Source organism: Coenobita brevimanus, chromosome 39, assembly GCF_032717465.1.
Source record: "Coenobita brevimanus isolate Jiangsu-jjx chromosome 39, ASM3271746v2, whole genome shotgun sequence".
NCBI lineage: Eukaryota > Metazoa > Arthropoda > Malacostraca > Decapoda > Coenobitidae > Coenobita > Coenobita brevimanus.
This window is the reverse complement of record NC_136992.1, coordinates 29,321,786-29,336,880: the sequence shown is the minus strand read 5'-3', so window position 1 is coordinate 29,336,880 and position 15,095 is coordinate 29,321,786. Positions and strand designations below refer to the sequence as shown.

At 42.9% G+C, this 15,095-nt stretch overlaps 1 protein-coding gene across 1 annotated transcript in view; it reads left to right on the top strand.

Moving 5' to 3' along the window:
* The first annotated feature begins 3,139 nt into the window (after positions 1-3,139).
* The window catches only part of LOC145396880 (uncharacterized), a 70,482-nt gene continuing 58,526 nt past the window's right edge, over positions 3,140-15,095 (top strand). Inside the window, exon 1 of the mRNA XM_080270168.1 lies at positions 3,140-3,504. The gene's annotated coding sequence lies outside the window, so the exon portion shown is untranslated. The remainder of the gene's footprint in view (positions 3,505-15,095) is intronic.

Genomic DNA, 15,095 nt, shown 5'->3' with positions numbered 1-15,095 from the left:
TCGGTGGCCCAGTGGTAACAGCATGGACTCGCAACCGAAGGGCCTCAAATGTGACTCCAGAGCTGGTCGGACTCTTAAGACAAATTCTGTTTTTCTGATTTGTTCCGTATGTTGTGCGTTTCCAATGGTCCTTCTCACACGGGACTAGCAGGGACTCTCTCTCTCTCTCTCTCTCTCTCTCTCATTATATTCACTCTTCATTTAGTCTACCTCTCTTTACTTCCTTCCTCCCTCCCTCCCTCTCTCTCTCTCTCTCTCTCTCTCTCTCTCACACACACACACACACACACACACACACACACACACACACACACACACACACACCGGATGTTGTTCACCCTCAGACGTCTTGCCAGGAAGCTAGAAGGAAGACTGTGGTTGAAGGAGGAGAGAAAGGAGGTGTGGCCAGACTGAATCACCTTCCACACCCCCCACAAACCCTTTTTCACGGGGTATACTCCCCCTTCCGCCCAAAATGACCCACTTTGAGGCTGGTACTCTCTTCGGGTAAGGAAGCTCCCTAACACCACTTCCTTAACGACTTATTTTTGGATATGGTTGGCTAATATCGTGTTGTACGTTATTCATGCAGAGTACGGCGATACTGCAGTGTTTTAAGTAATGCAGGATAGGGTAGTAAAGTGTAATTAGCCAAATAAATCGCTTAAGAAAATGTGTTAGGGAGCTTCCATAACCGACGAGAATATGGGCATTAATTTTCCTCATTTTCACGTCTTTTTTAAATAGTCTTCCTCCTTCCAGACGATTTTACTCAAATTACGAAATACTTTGTGTACTGGAGTTTTTTTGTTTTTTTTTTAATGTAAAGAAGAAGGAACCAAAGGCTGGGAGTCCAAGCACTGTTCCCTTCAAGAAAAAACAAAAACAAGATAACAGAGCCAAATTCAAGATCCGTTCATTTCGAGATGCCTGGACACACTGCGTTTAAAAGACTGGAGATCATAGGCAGTAGGAACTAAACAGAGAGACAGTTCCAGAGTTGACCTGTTGTATGCATGGATTGGGAGTGACGGTTAACTCGTGCAGTAGGTGTTAGACAGAGCCTTAATTAACCCCTAGGCGCCTTCATGTGGCGGCATCTATTTAACGGAGCGGCTCCCCTGCCCGGTTGTACAAACGTCCCTCAACTCCCTCCCTATCCCCCGAAAGGACGATGGTGGACTGCACGAGGAGGGTAACTTCAGCCTGCAGTCCACTGGGTTCACGTTCAGATGAGCCTGGGGTTGCAAATACTGCTACTGCAAGGACAAGGGATGTGTGTTAAGTTGCAGAATATCGTCTACTGAGTGCCTGATTGCAGTGAAGCAAAAATGTCAGCGGATTGTGGTATTATTATTATTATTATTATCATTATTATTTTTATTAGTATTATTATCATTATTATTATTATTATTAGTAGTAGTGGTAGTAGTAGTGGCAGCATCAGTAGCAACATCATCATCATCATCACCATCAGCAGCAGTAGTAGTAGTAGCGTTTCATTTCGCTTCACTTCATTTATTTCACACTTCATTTCACTTCATTGCACTTCATTTTTTCACACTTCATTGTAATGATGATAATGATGATGATGATAATGAGTGATGATGATGATATTGAGGATGAGGAGGAGTGATGATGATGATGATAAGGAGGAGGAGAAGGAGAGTGATGATAATGACGATGATGATGATGATGAAGAGGAGGAGGAGGACGACAATGAAGATAAGGATGAAGGTGAAGATGATGGTAATAATCATGTTAAAATGACAATGAACATGATAATGAGGGTAATAGCGATGACGATAATGATGCATGATGATGATGATGATGATGATGGTGATGATAATGACCATGATGATAATATTGCTGCTGCTGCTGCTGATGCTAATAACGATGATGATGATGATGATAAAATGATTATGGTAATGAGATAATGGTAACGATGATGATGATGATGATGATGATGATAATGATAATGGTATTGATAATAATGACCATGATAATACCGTTGATGATGATGATGCTAATAACAATAATGATAATGACAATGATGATGATAGCGATGGCGTGTCCTTTCCAACAAATACAAATGTTTTCTTACTTTTTCCTACCGGTAATGTATTCAAAGAGGGAGTGGTATACGGATATCAGCCTTCCTTTTCGCTTCCTTTTCCTTTTCGTACATAAAAAGCTTAGATCTTTGTCTCCGTGGCTCGTATAACTCACTTACAGCTAAATAAAATCGTCTGGAGGCAGTAGGAAGGTAAGGAAAAAGGTGCGTCATCGGAGTGAAAGGGTTGACTGCATCGGTATATGAAGAATGATGCAATAACCGGCAGGAAAATGTAAGCATGATTTCTCTCCTCCACTGCCCCTCCACTATTCCCTCCACTCCTCCCGGACATTCTTCCCTCCCTCCCTCACTTTCCTCCATTCCCCCCTCACTTTCCTCCACTTCTCCACCTTCTGCGTCCATGCATATCTCCTTTAAAATTCTCTCTCCTGACATGACCTTTCTCCCTTTATCCTTGCCAAAGTCATTTTTCCTCCTCCCTCCCTCCCTCCCTTCTTTCTACCTCTCCCCCCTCCCTCTCACTTTCTGTCCCTTTTTTCTTACACGTACCTGTACGTCTCTCTCTCTCTCTCTCTCTCTCTCTCTCTCTCTCTCTCTCTCTCTTTCTTATATGAGTATCTACTTTTCTCTCTCGCTCCTCTCCTTTTCATCTCCATACCATTTCGTCTCCCTTCTAACATCTCTCATTTCTTCCCCGTCATAAGCTCTCCCTTTATTTAATCTCCCTTCCCTTCCTCCCTTCTTTCATGCTTCCATCCACTTTACACTCCTGCCTCCCACACAACCCACTGCTATCTTTCCCTCCCTCCCACACAACACACTCGTCCCTCTTATCTTTTTATCCGTCTTTCCCATTCCGTTTTCTCTCCATTCTGATTTTCTTCCATTCTCATACCTTTTTTCTTCTATCTACTTCTCTCCCTCCCACACATCCTCCCCCCCTCCCCCTTCCACAAAGCCACACATGTTCGCTCTGGCTTCCTCCCTCCCGTCTCGATCTGGCGGGCTTGGCAGGCTGCTCCATTGCTCCAAGCTCAGTCATCCGCCAACCGCTGTGGGGAGTGGATGTGAGTGGCCCTAACTCCTCTCGACGCTAGTTCAAAATCACCCTAACTTAGAAAACAGTCCACACTTAGAAATACTCCATGAACGCAAAGAGAAAGACGGTTCAACGAAAGTGCGTTCAAGAGTAGACACAGTCCGTTAAATCACTGTTCAAAAAGTTCATCGCAACTGATCAAAGACTCGCAGGACTGAATATTTAACTTTGGAAATTAGTGTGATTCATATCTTGCCCACTGGAATCCTGCGGCAAAAGAAAAGAAAAAAGTGAGGGAAACGAGTGCTTTTCTTGGTTTTACGTGTTTTTGAGTTACGCTTCGTTGATCCTGAAGCCTCAAGGACAGACGGCAACCCGCACGATGGAGGTAAGTTATAAGGGTCTTTGAGATCCGTTACGTAGCTTCTTCAGCGATTTAGTCTGCACATTGCTCCTCAGTCGGCTTATACTGTACGTTATTGGCGAAAACTGTCGGTATTAAAACGATATAGTGTAGTGTATTATGCAAAATAAATCGCTACGGAAGAGGTGCGTAGCCTCCTGTGATCTTGCAGTAAATGAAGGAAGGTGGCTTTTGAAGTATTTTGTCATTATTTTGCCGTAATATATCAGGATTATTGAATTATCTGTATATATATGAGAGTTGTAGTTAGAGCGATCGTGTATTTGTGACTTTTTTCTTGTGTATTGATGATGGGAAGCGGTTGTGTAATTTTGTACTTTTGTAATTTTTTAAAGTAATTTCGGCTGGATTTTTGAACTGGGTACAGATCTGGAGAATAGGTAGTATATGTTTGTGTATTTTTGTGATGGGCAGTGATTTAGTGGTATTTGTTATTTTGACTTTTATAAATTTTGGTTGGACGAGCTGTTGACATGGAAATTTACGGTAGTTGTTTATTGACATTGGGTATTTGTGAATTGGAAATTGTTAATGTGTGTGTGTGTGTGTGTGTGTGTGTGTGTGTGTGTGATGGACGTTTTTTCCTGATATACTATTATGGTATGTTTATTTTCAAACTTGGGTCTTTTTCGTCTGGAACGCAAAAATGTGAAAAAAAAATGCTAACTTAAAGGGGTATGTAGCTTATGCCTGGAAAAATGCAGTTATCTGATTCTCTTTTTAACTGCGTAATATTAAAGAGATAGTGCTGAACAGGCGATATATATACTCTTTGGCCTCCAGCATCCTCTCTCTCTCTCTCTCTCTCTCTCGTTGTGTTTATATATTAACGAACTCAGTGCATGTCGGAATCAGGCAGGTATGGAGAGCTGTTGGAGAGAGAGGTAACGAAAATAGGGACGGAGAAAAAGAATGGCTGCAGAGTAGGAGGGGAAGAAAGGGGGAAATATGGGTGAGAGAGAGAGAGAGAGATTAAAACTGGAACAAATAAAGGCATGGAAGCAGAGTGGAGTGCAATGTCCTCATCCCACGAAGAAGCAAAACATTTCATTTTCACTCCGTAATTACTCCAGCCATAACCACCCCACCAGACTAAATATTTGTTTCTTTTTATTTCTGTCCCACATTCTGGTTGGTAAAGTAGCCTAGGTGAAACGTGAGGAGGTGGGGAAATGGCGGTGCGGTACCCTAGTGAGTGGCAGAATTTCCTTATTTCGACACATTTCCTTCTGTTTCCCTCTCACCCGTGGTAGTATCCGATAACCCTGATGTGCCCCGATATTCAGTCTATATTTTGAGTACATTCTGATGCCTGTAACTGTAAAAATGAGCTAAAAGAAAGGTTCGATTGAGGGAACTGGAAATAAGCGTAACGTTCCCATCTTTCCTTATTTCGAAACATCTATTTCCCTTTCACTTACGGTAATATCCGATAACGCTGATATACCCCGATAGTTAGTCTACATTTTGAGTATATCTTGATGCATGTAACCGTAAAATTAAGCTAATTGAAAGGTAAATTTGAGGGAAGTGTGGATATGGAAGGCCTGTTCCCGCCATGCTTTCCTCCCAACGTGTTCCAATATTATGCAAGTGTTTAGTGTCAAGATGTTTTAAAACCTCCCAGCATGAGTGTGATTAGTAGCTTTCATTTGGCTGACACTTTCACTTCATTAGGTGTTATGATTTAGCGTGGAAAAATGATCTAGTTAAGGCTTGTGTATGTGTGTGTGTGTGTGTGTGTGTGTTTACCTTGAACAGCTGGTGATCACGTGGACAACTGATGCTCCCTTGCACATGTGCCAACGTCCCCCCCCTCTCTCTCTCCCTGTCTCTCTCTCCCTCTCTCTCTCTCTCTGTACTGTTGACTCATTTACTTTATTCCTGATCTTTACCCCACGTTTCTTGTCAGTACGCTTGACTCTCTCTCTCTCTCTCTCTCTCTCTCATGCACTTTTTTTTTTTTCGCTTGTCTTTCTGCTCATCAGTGTAACTATACGGGACTTATCCATCTGTCTTACCTCATTTCCTGTGTAATAGATTAGTTTTTGTCTTATCGTATTTTATCTTCCTCTATCTGCTCGTGTCCTTTGTTATATAACTTTGCTGTTGAACTGGTTATCTTGTTCTCTCTCTCTCTCTCTCTCTCTCTCTCTCTCTCTCTCTCTCTCTCTCTCTCTCTCTCTCTCTCACACACACACACACACACACACACACACACACACATTAATCTTACCAGTACTGAACTTCCCTAAAACTACCCATTTCTCACACTGATCTCCGAAGAATTTCCTATCATTTAAATATCTAGTTTATAAAAGCATACCTCGTCCTTCCATGTTCGCCATTTTAATCTTGACATGTTAGCCCTTTTTTCTTTTTAATTCCTTCCTAGAACCCATTGACACACATCTGCTTCTAGTTTAAATTTTGATTTTTTTTTTTTTTAACGGCTTTGTGTTTGTCGCGGGTTCACAGGAATGCTTGGCCAGTTTCATCCTTGATTGGGTACACAGCTAGGCATGCAGATAGGTAGGTGGGTACGGTAGGTAGGTAGGTAGCAGGTTGGTAGGTAGGTAGGTAGCAGGTAGGCAGGCAGGCAGGTAGTTAGGTACGTAGGTTGGTAGGGGAATATGTAATTAGGTACAAGAACATGTAGGCTAAGTAGGTAGGTACGAGAATATGTAAGTAGCTAGGTACGAGAATATGTAATTAGGCAGGCTAGAGAATATGTAAGTAGGTACGAGAATATTAGGCATGGGAATATGTAAGTAGGTACGAGAATATTAGGCAAGGAAACATGTAAGTAGGTAGGTGGGAGAATGTGTTGGTAGGCAGGTAGGTAGGTACGTAGATTGGCAGGGGAATGTGTAAGTAGGTAGGTACTAGAACAAACAAGGGAATATGTAAATAGGTAGGTGGGAAATTGTGTTGGTAGGTAAGTAGGTAGGCAAGTAGGCTGTGTAGGTTATGTAGGTAGATGGAAGTATGTATTGGAAGGTAGGTAGGTAAGTAGGCATGTAGATAGGTGGGAGTATGTGTTGGTAGGTGGGTAGGTAAGTAGGTTATGTAGGTATAGCAGGTATATGGGTAAGCATGTAAAGGAATATGTAATGCAAGTAATTTAAGGTGGCCTAGGTGGAAAAGGGTGTAAGTAGGCAGGAAATGTGTAGGTAGGATGATATTATAGGCTAAGTATACATATGTACGTTTGATCAGATGTCGGCTCATGTAAGTATATGTACCCAATAAACACCTGTAAATATATAATAAAGTTAGTAAGGCTGGAAGTAGGCTAAGGGTCAACATACTATAAACAAAGCACTTGTGGGGAAAGGATTACCAACTAGATATGTAATGCTAAATAAAGAAATGTGTCAGGACTTTTGTGTGTGTGTGTGTGTGTGTGTGTGTGTGTGTGTCCTTTAGTGATTTCCTGAGCTCGCATGTAACCTTCACAGATTACTCTTAGCTGTGATTTCATTGTGTTTGTGTGTGTGTGTGTGTGTGTGTGTGTGTGTGTGTGGCGAACATGTGAACACTGTGTGATCTCTCGGCATCCGGAGACTCACCCGTTTCCTATAGTTTTTGTTACCCCTACCACAACTACCACCAACACCACTACCACATCTACCAATACCACAACGGTCGCCAGTTTCCATTCATGTTCCACAACTCAGTACTGTAATCACAACCACTATTATCTGCCACAACCACATTATCAAAACTACCACCTTTCCCCAACCAGAATGAGCACCATCACCTACCAGAACTGTTACCCGACGTGGAGTTGCTTACCAAACCTCATAGTTATTATTATATATTATTATTATTATTATTTTTATTTTGTAGCTACCCACCGAATATATCTAAGGTGCTCGCTACCAAAACATATCCTTCCCTGATTATAGATAAGTCAGAAGCAACTCCTACTGATAGATAAACAGGAGACACGGAACTTAAGCCCACCCTTTAGCTCTGAAGCCGAAGTCCTAGAATTTCATGAAGCCGAAGCCGAAGCCAGACAGTCAAGCCGAACCCGAAGACACGAAAATATATGAACTCAGAGCCGAAGCCAGCTTGGTGCCACACGACGCCTTTGATGGCCAGACGCTAGACCTGTTTATGATCATTGTGCAATAGCTACTTAACAGTTTTTTCCCAGTTCCTACGTAGATTTGTTCATTTTATCTTGGTATAGTTTCCAGCATTGCCTATCACACATGCTCTGAAGAGTGACGAGACAGCCTACTTTCTTGATCCTGGTATATTGTAGCTTGCATTTTTTGGCTAAAGCTAGACCCTTAGTTTCAAACCCGAAGCTGAAGCTTTTAGGAAGGTACCGTATGAAGTCGAAGCCAAAGCCAGATATTGTAAAAGTTATGAAGCCGAAGCCGAACCCACAGCCTGAAAATTTTGACTTCATAAAGCCAAAACGGAAGCCGGAGCCGACTTCACCCCCTGTCTGAATAAATAGTATCCCTTAGCTTAGCCCTGTACTGTGGTGTTTTACTTCTATTACTCTAACATGGCCTAAAATTGCTATCCTCCCGTTTTGATTATTGAAATATAGCAGCAGGTTAACACTTATGCTAGTCACGAAGAAGTGCTGTGAAAATGATGTAGAGCCATATTCTGCCACTGAGGTATACGTGCAAGAGCCTAGTTGAACAAGGACGGAAATGTGGGCCAAGGGAAGGTACAAAGAATTATAGATTTGTTTTTTTAAATTCTCCCTAACCTCATTCGATTTTACGCAGTTTGGAGACCCGCCCATCGTAGTGGTGACGTCATTTGTATTTTATTTATTTATTTTTTGGTGCACGTTCACCCATTATTCCATCAATGCTATTATCTGTGTATGGAGCAAAGAGAGAATGTTATAGCCTACTTGGACATTATTTTTTATTATTAACTAACCTAATTATTACTAACTTTTAATAAGTTCTCCCAGGTAAGTTCATATTTGGAATCGGCTTAAAAGGCTGTAATAGTGACGAAATTTACATAAAAATCAGAGAACGTCCACCAGACAAAGGATCCGTATTTTACTCGTCTGATAACTTGGGGGAAACACAGAACGGAAGTGAAAGCTAAAAAATGATCCTTTTATTCTTTTTTCTTTTTTAGGATGATGAATCGTTTGTTTATTTTACTCTTCCTGCTCTCAGACGATTTCATTAAGCTTAGCACCTTCCTGATAATGAAAGGTCTCTCTCTCTCTCATATATATATATATATATATATATATATATATATATATATATATATATATATATATATATATAAGCCTTTAAATTATGCCGGAAAACAAAAACACTTGCGGGATGCGTGTGCTGCGTCTTCACTGTTGTTGTGGTGGTTTTGCTGTGGTGCAAGACGCTGGGGTCGTGAGAAAGAGAGAGGGGGGGGAGAAGAGAGGGGGGGAGGAGGGGAGGGAGGGGGCGGCAGGCATGCAGTCTGAGAAGAGTGTATGAGGATGTTGTGGAGTTCAGAGAGAGAGAGGGGGGGGGGAGGGGGCGGCAGGCAGGCAGTATGAGAAGAAAGTGTATGAGGATGTTGTTGAGTTGAGAGAGAAGGAGAGAGGGGGAGGGGGAGGGAGGGGGGCGGCAGGCAGGCAGTCTGAGAAGAAAGAGAGTAAGAGGATGTCGTTGAGTAGAGAGAGAGGAGGGGGGAAGGAGGGGGGCAGCAAGGAGGCAGTCTGAGAAGAAAGCGAGTGTGCAAGAGGATGTTGAGTTGAGAGAGAGCGAGAGAGGAGGGGGGGAGGGAGGGCGGCAGCAGGCAGTCTAAGAGAGTGTGGAAGAGGCCGTTGAGTCGAGAGAGAGAGAGAGAACAGAACCCCTTCAGTCTGAGTTGGTATTGTACATTAATTTTAATATTATGGCTAGCACCGCACGATATAGTTGAGATTTATATGGGAAAGAAGAATTTAATTTTGAAGGAAGGAGAGAAGGGTCGGGAGAGAAGAAGAGAGGAAAAAGAAAAGAAAAAGGGGTGATAGAAAAGAGGGAAAAGTAGAGAGGAAGTCTTGTAGCCACAGAGAAGAGGAAAGAGTGAAGTTAGTGAAATTTAAACTGAAAAGAGGAAGATAATAATGAAGGAAGAATGTAGCTAAAGAAGAAATGGAAGGATGAAGGTGATGATGATGGGGAAAACGGTGAATGAAGGCTAATGAGAGAGAGAGAGAGAGAGAGAGAGAGAGAGAGAGAGAGAGAGAGAGAGAGAGGAAAACAACGATTAGCCCACCAAGAAGGGAAACAGGAAGTAAAAGAGGAAGGGAGAGTCGAGGCAGTACGGTAAGAAGTTAATGGAGAGTAATTAAGATGTGCAAAAAGATGAAAGGGGAGGCAGAAGGAAAAGGAAGAAAAGAAATAAGATTAGTATACCGGTAGAACAAGAAAGTAGGAAAGGAAGGACGAGTGTAAGTAGAAGTTGAAGGAATGAGGATGTGGAAATAGCTAGAAGGAATGAGAAGGAAGGAGTAAAAATGAGGAGAGGAAAGGGAAAGAAGAGAAGAAGAGGTACGGTAAGAAAACATTGGAGAACAGTAGAGTGAACAGTAAAGATAAGAGAGAGAGAGAGAGAGAGAGAGAGAGAGAGAGAGAAATGAGGAAAGAAAGACGAAGGAAAAGTCAGTAAAGGAAGTAGTATTAGTGTCACGCTTTCGAAAAATCCATTTTGTTAGAGGAAGTTGTAGGTCACAGGTCAGAGAGAGAGAGAGAAAGAGAGAGAGAGAGAGAGACGGGGGGGTGGGGGTTGTCGAGAACGTTTTGGGTGTATATACGTCTTTCTCTTCCTGGTACGGGCGTCCTTCAAATACCTGTGCTTGGTTTGTTATCACCTGAGGGAACTGGGCCATTCTCAGCTTACACACTGAAGCCCTTATAGATGTCGGTTTTGAAAGCTCCCTAACATCTCTTCCTGAGCGATTTGTTTTTTGAATATGGGTCGTGAATATCCTCTTTGTACGTTATTTATGCAGAGTTTGACGATACTGGAAGGATTTATGTAGTTCAGAAGAGGACTAAGATGTCTGTCTATCTATCTATCTATCTATTGCCAGACGCCATAATCCCGTAAGGGGTGGCCATTTGACTTTGAGTTATTTGTTTTACGGGAAGGGGCACAAACCCTCCACCAACCCACTTGCTGACACGTAGGGAGCACGTATGGTTTGGTTATATGGTTACCATCCTGCGTTGTAAATGGTTTCTTGGCTTACAGGAAACCATTTGGCTTGTCACTCAATGCAAAGACTAAGACGTAATAAAACAGATCGCTGAGGGAGAGGCATTAGGGAGCTTTAGTAACCGCCGAGAATATGGGTCTTTTTCGCAGCTCTAGTTCATTCACCTTAACTTGGCCCAAATTTTCATCCTTTTAAAGATTATTTCATGTAGCACGGTGGCTGAAAAAATAATACTATGGCTCTACATATCTTCCGTAGCACTTCTTCGTGATGAGCATCGTATTTTAGTATTAATCTACTGTTTTAAGTCAGCATTCAAGGTGGGGCGATGACAGTTTTAGGCCAGGTTGAGGTGAATAGAATAGAGGCAAGTCTATACCCTCACATACTGATATACTATACTCATTTTACTGAAACTTGGCCTAAAATTACCAACTCATCATTTCGAGTGCCAGTCACGAAGAAGTGCAGTGGAAAGAATGTCGAGGCCAAATATAATCCCTCTCCGCAACTGCATCAGAAGGACGAAAATGTGGGCCACGCTGAGAGAGAGAGAGAGAGAGAGAGAGAGAGAGAGAGAGAGAGAGAGAGAGAGATAATAAACCCCTCTTTACATCTATCAATCTCAAGCGCACTCAAATGCAGAATAAAAATAATGAAACTGATAAAGAGCAGCTTCTGTTCCTGTCTGTCCGCTGTATGAAGGACAGAGGCAATCACATACCGGTACCTTTATCTACCCTTTATCTACTCCACGTGTGGTGCTGGAGAGGGGCGCCTTCACGTGGTGGCACTGGTATAACTGGGAGCTTCTCCACTGCCCATTTATACAAACGCCCCTCAGCTCCCTCCCTATTCCCAGAATGGAGGATGGTGGATTGCGGGAGACGGGGAGTTTTGGCCTGTAGTCCATCGGGTTCACGTTCAGTTGAGCCTGGGGTTGCAACTATTAGTACTACTACTACTGCTGCTGCTGCTACCACCACCACCACCACCACCACTACTACTCATCAACCATGCTCTAATATCGAACTGTATACCTTTCTGATTAGCCTAGTGTAAACACCCGTTGTCTTACATATACCCTACCTTTGTGTACAATAGTGCACGTCCACACGTGTCCTCGAACAAGTATTTATAACACAGCTGGCAGCATGTCTGGATACATGTATGCAGCAGTAGGCTATTTGGACAGATGTATACAGACATGTTTCAGTGCATCATCTAATTTACTAGCAGCAGAGGTGATGCGATACGTGTGTCCATACGAGGCAACTGAGACTTCATCATGAGGTTGCCAACATGATCTGGATGCTGCTGCTCCGAGCATGTTTGCGGCTTGTTGGTTACAGTGTTGTTTACATGTTGCCAGCACCTGTTCCAGCACACGTGTGGACGCACCCTTACTTATAGGCATACTAGCAGATATAACCATTCTGTCACGTAGGTATACCCTGCACTCTACATGATATGAGTACTGTATACTAGCCGATATAATCATTGTCCCTTAGATATACCCTCCTCTACCCTGTGTATTATGAGTATACGAGCTAATTTAAGCATACTCATACATACTGTATACCCTCGCATACCCTAATTTAAGCATACTCTTACATATATCCTCGCATACACTAATAATATCTGCCACCCGCTGCTGCATGTCAACAACACGATGTAAACACGTATTGCCACATGCCGATCCTTTTAACTCCTACGTATTTCCTACCCTCATAACATCCCCCTTATGTTATGCTATGCTGTGATTAAATGTAGTTTAGACTGGGGCGAGAAAGACAAGGATAGCACTCAGACTGGCTTGGAGGAACGTGGTGTGTGTTTATACCCTGGGACTGAGAAATGGAGGTGTGCCAAGGGTAAGGAAGAGGACTGCTGGCCATGTGTGTTGCAGAGAGAGAGAGAGAGAGAGAGAGAGGGAAGCGTGTAGGGGTGCAGCCAACACATCAGCAGCCTTGAGTGTTCACGTGTGTGCATCGTGGTTCACACTTGCAAGTGCACATTTAGTACACACACACACACACACACACACACACACACACACACACACACACACACACACACACACACACACACACACACAGGACGGATAGATCTAAACTACGTAATTTAAAGTACGCAGCTTCCGTACACAACAGATAGATGTAGGTTACTTGATAAAATATACTGTAGTGCTCATAGTACTCTCTCTCTCTCTCTCTCTCTCTCTCTCACACACACACACACACACACACACACACACACACACACACACACACACACACACACACACACACACACACACACACACACACACACACACACACACACTTGCATACATTGACACCCGGACAAGTGTACTGTACATGAACACCTGTATGGTTTAAAATCCCTAATTGCTCGGTAGTACATACATACATTAAGCCAAATATACATTACACATGTACGCACAACTAGGTCTACACACACAGACATTCAGAGAGAGAGAGAGAGAGAGAGAGAGAGAGAGAGAGAGATGCCAAGAGTAGCCTAAGTAGGCTAGACGACTCATTTCAGTACAGATTCCCCCCCCCTTCTCTCTCTCTCTCCATCTCTCTCTCTCGAGTCAGCGGGTACCGAGCCTTTCCTACTCACACACACACACACACACACACACACACACACACACACACACACACACACACACACACACACACACACACACACACACACACACACACACACACACACACACACACACACACACCCTGGACAACGCCTTACACATAGATTCACCCTGACCCATTTGCTTCACTGAAATAATCACAGCTTCTACGGTATAATCTTATTAGGTAGACTTAAAGCAATAACATTTTCAAATCAGTAAGTTATATCATCCAAGGTGGAGTTATTATATTCCTTTTACTCTAACTTGGCTTAAAATGCTGGCTTGTAACAGTGGATTATAACTAGTTGATGCTAGTCACGAAGAAGTGCTTTGGAATGGTTGTAGAGCCGTAGTATTTTCTTTCTGTGCCCCAAGGAAGAAAATCAAGAAAAATGTGGATATGTAGGACAAGTTAATGTGAAAAGACTATAGGTCCTCCTCCTCCTCCTCCTCCTTCTTCATCTCTTTCTCCTCCTTTTCTCTTTCTCCTCCTTTTCTCTTTCTCCTCCTTTTCTCTTTCTCCTCCTATTCTCTTTCTCCTCCTCCTCTCTTTCTCCTCCTCCTTCTCTTCATCTCCTCCTCCTCCTCTTCCTCTTCTCTTTCTTCTTTATTTCCTCCTCCTCCTCTTCTCTTCTTTATCTCCTCCTCCTCCTCCTCCTCTTCTTCTCTTTCTTCTTCATCTCCCCCCTCTTCTTTATCTCCTCCTCCTATTCTCTTCCTCCTCCTCCTCTTCATTTCTTCTTCCACATTTAGTCATGTTTTCGTCTATAAGATTTCACTCTCTTAAAGGTCGTCATTTCCTGTTTTCCGCTTGTGAACTGTAACACATTCTCGTTGGCGTGGGAGGCTTCGCAGCGTCGTTTCCTTAGCGATTTATTTTGTATATTACACCAACATTCTCCTGTATAATTGAAAAGTATGTGTGGTTGTCATATCAACATGGTTTGCGTCAGTATTATACAAGAGGGCAATGAAGTAATGCGCAAAATGAATCGCTAAGGAAGAGGTGTTAGGTAATCCCCAACAAAGCCAGTAAGTACACAAAACTATCTCATTTTCGTTGGCGTAGGGGGAACTTCATAAAGTGCCCTTCCTGCAAAGTAAATCGTTAAGGAAAAGGTGTTAAGAAATCTCCAACAAAGTCACTTAGAACACGAATCTAAATCATTTTCGTTGGCTTGGGGGGGGGCGGAACTATGTAAATTTTACTTCTTCCTGCAAAATAAATCGTTAAGGAAGAGGTGTGACGAATTCTCCAGTCACTTAGAAAACGGAACTAACCCATTTTCGTTGACTTAGGGGGGACTTCGTAAAATGTACCGGTATTTTTTTTTTCCTGTGCGATATATTTTGCTTATTACACCTTGGTACAGTAGTGTCGTGTGTGTGTGTGTGTGTGTGTGTGTGTGTGTGTGTGTGTTTTATGCAGACTAGGGGATATGAAGGTGTACTGAGCAAAATACAGGGTGGCTCAGAAGTAATGCTCTAGTAGATCTCGCCCAGTGGTCTTTTACATGTTCGAAGGGAGGCTTAGAGGGCTGGTGTGGGCGTGGGTGTGGCAGTGGGCGTGGGAAGTGTGAATGATGCAGGTTAGATGCTGGTGTGGGTGTGGCAGTGGGCGTGGGAAGTGTGAATGATGCAGGGTGGATGCTGGTGTGGGTGTGGGTGTGGCAGTGGGCGTGGGAAATGAATGGTGCAGGGTAGATGCTGATGTGGGCGTAGGTG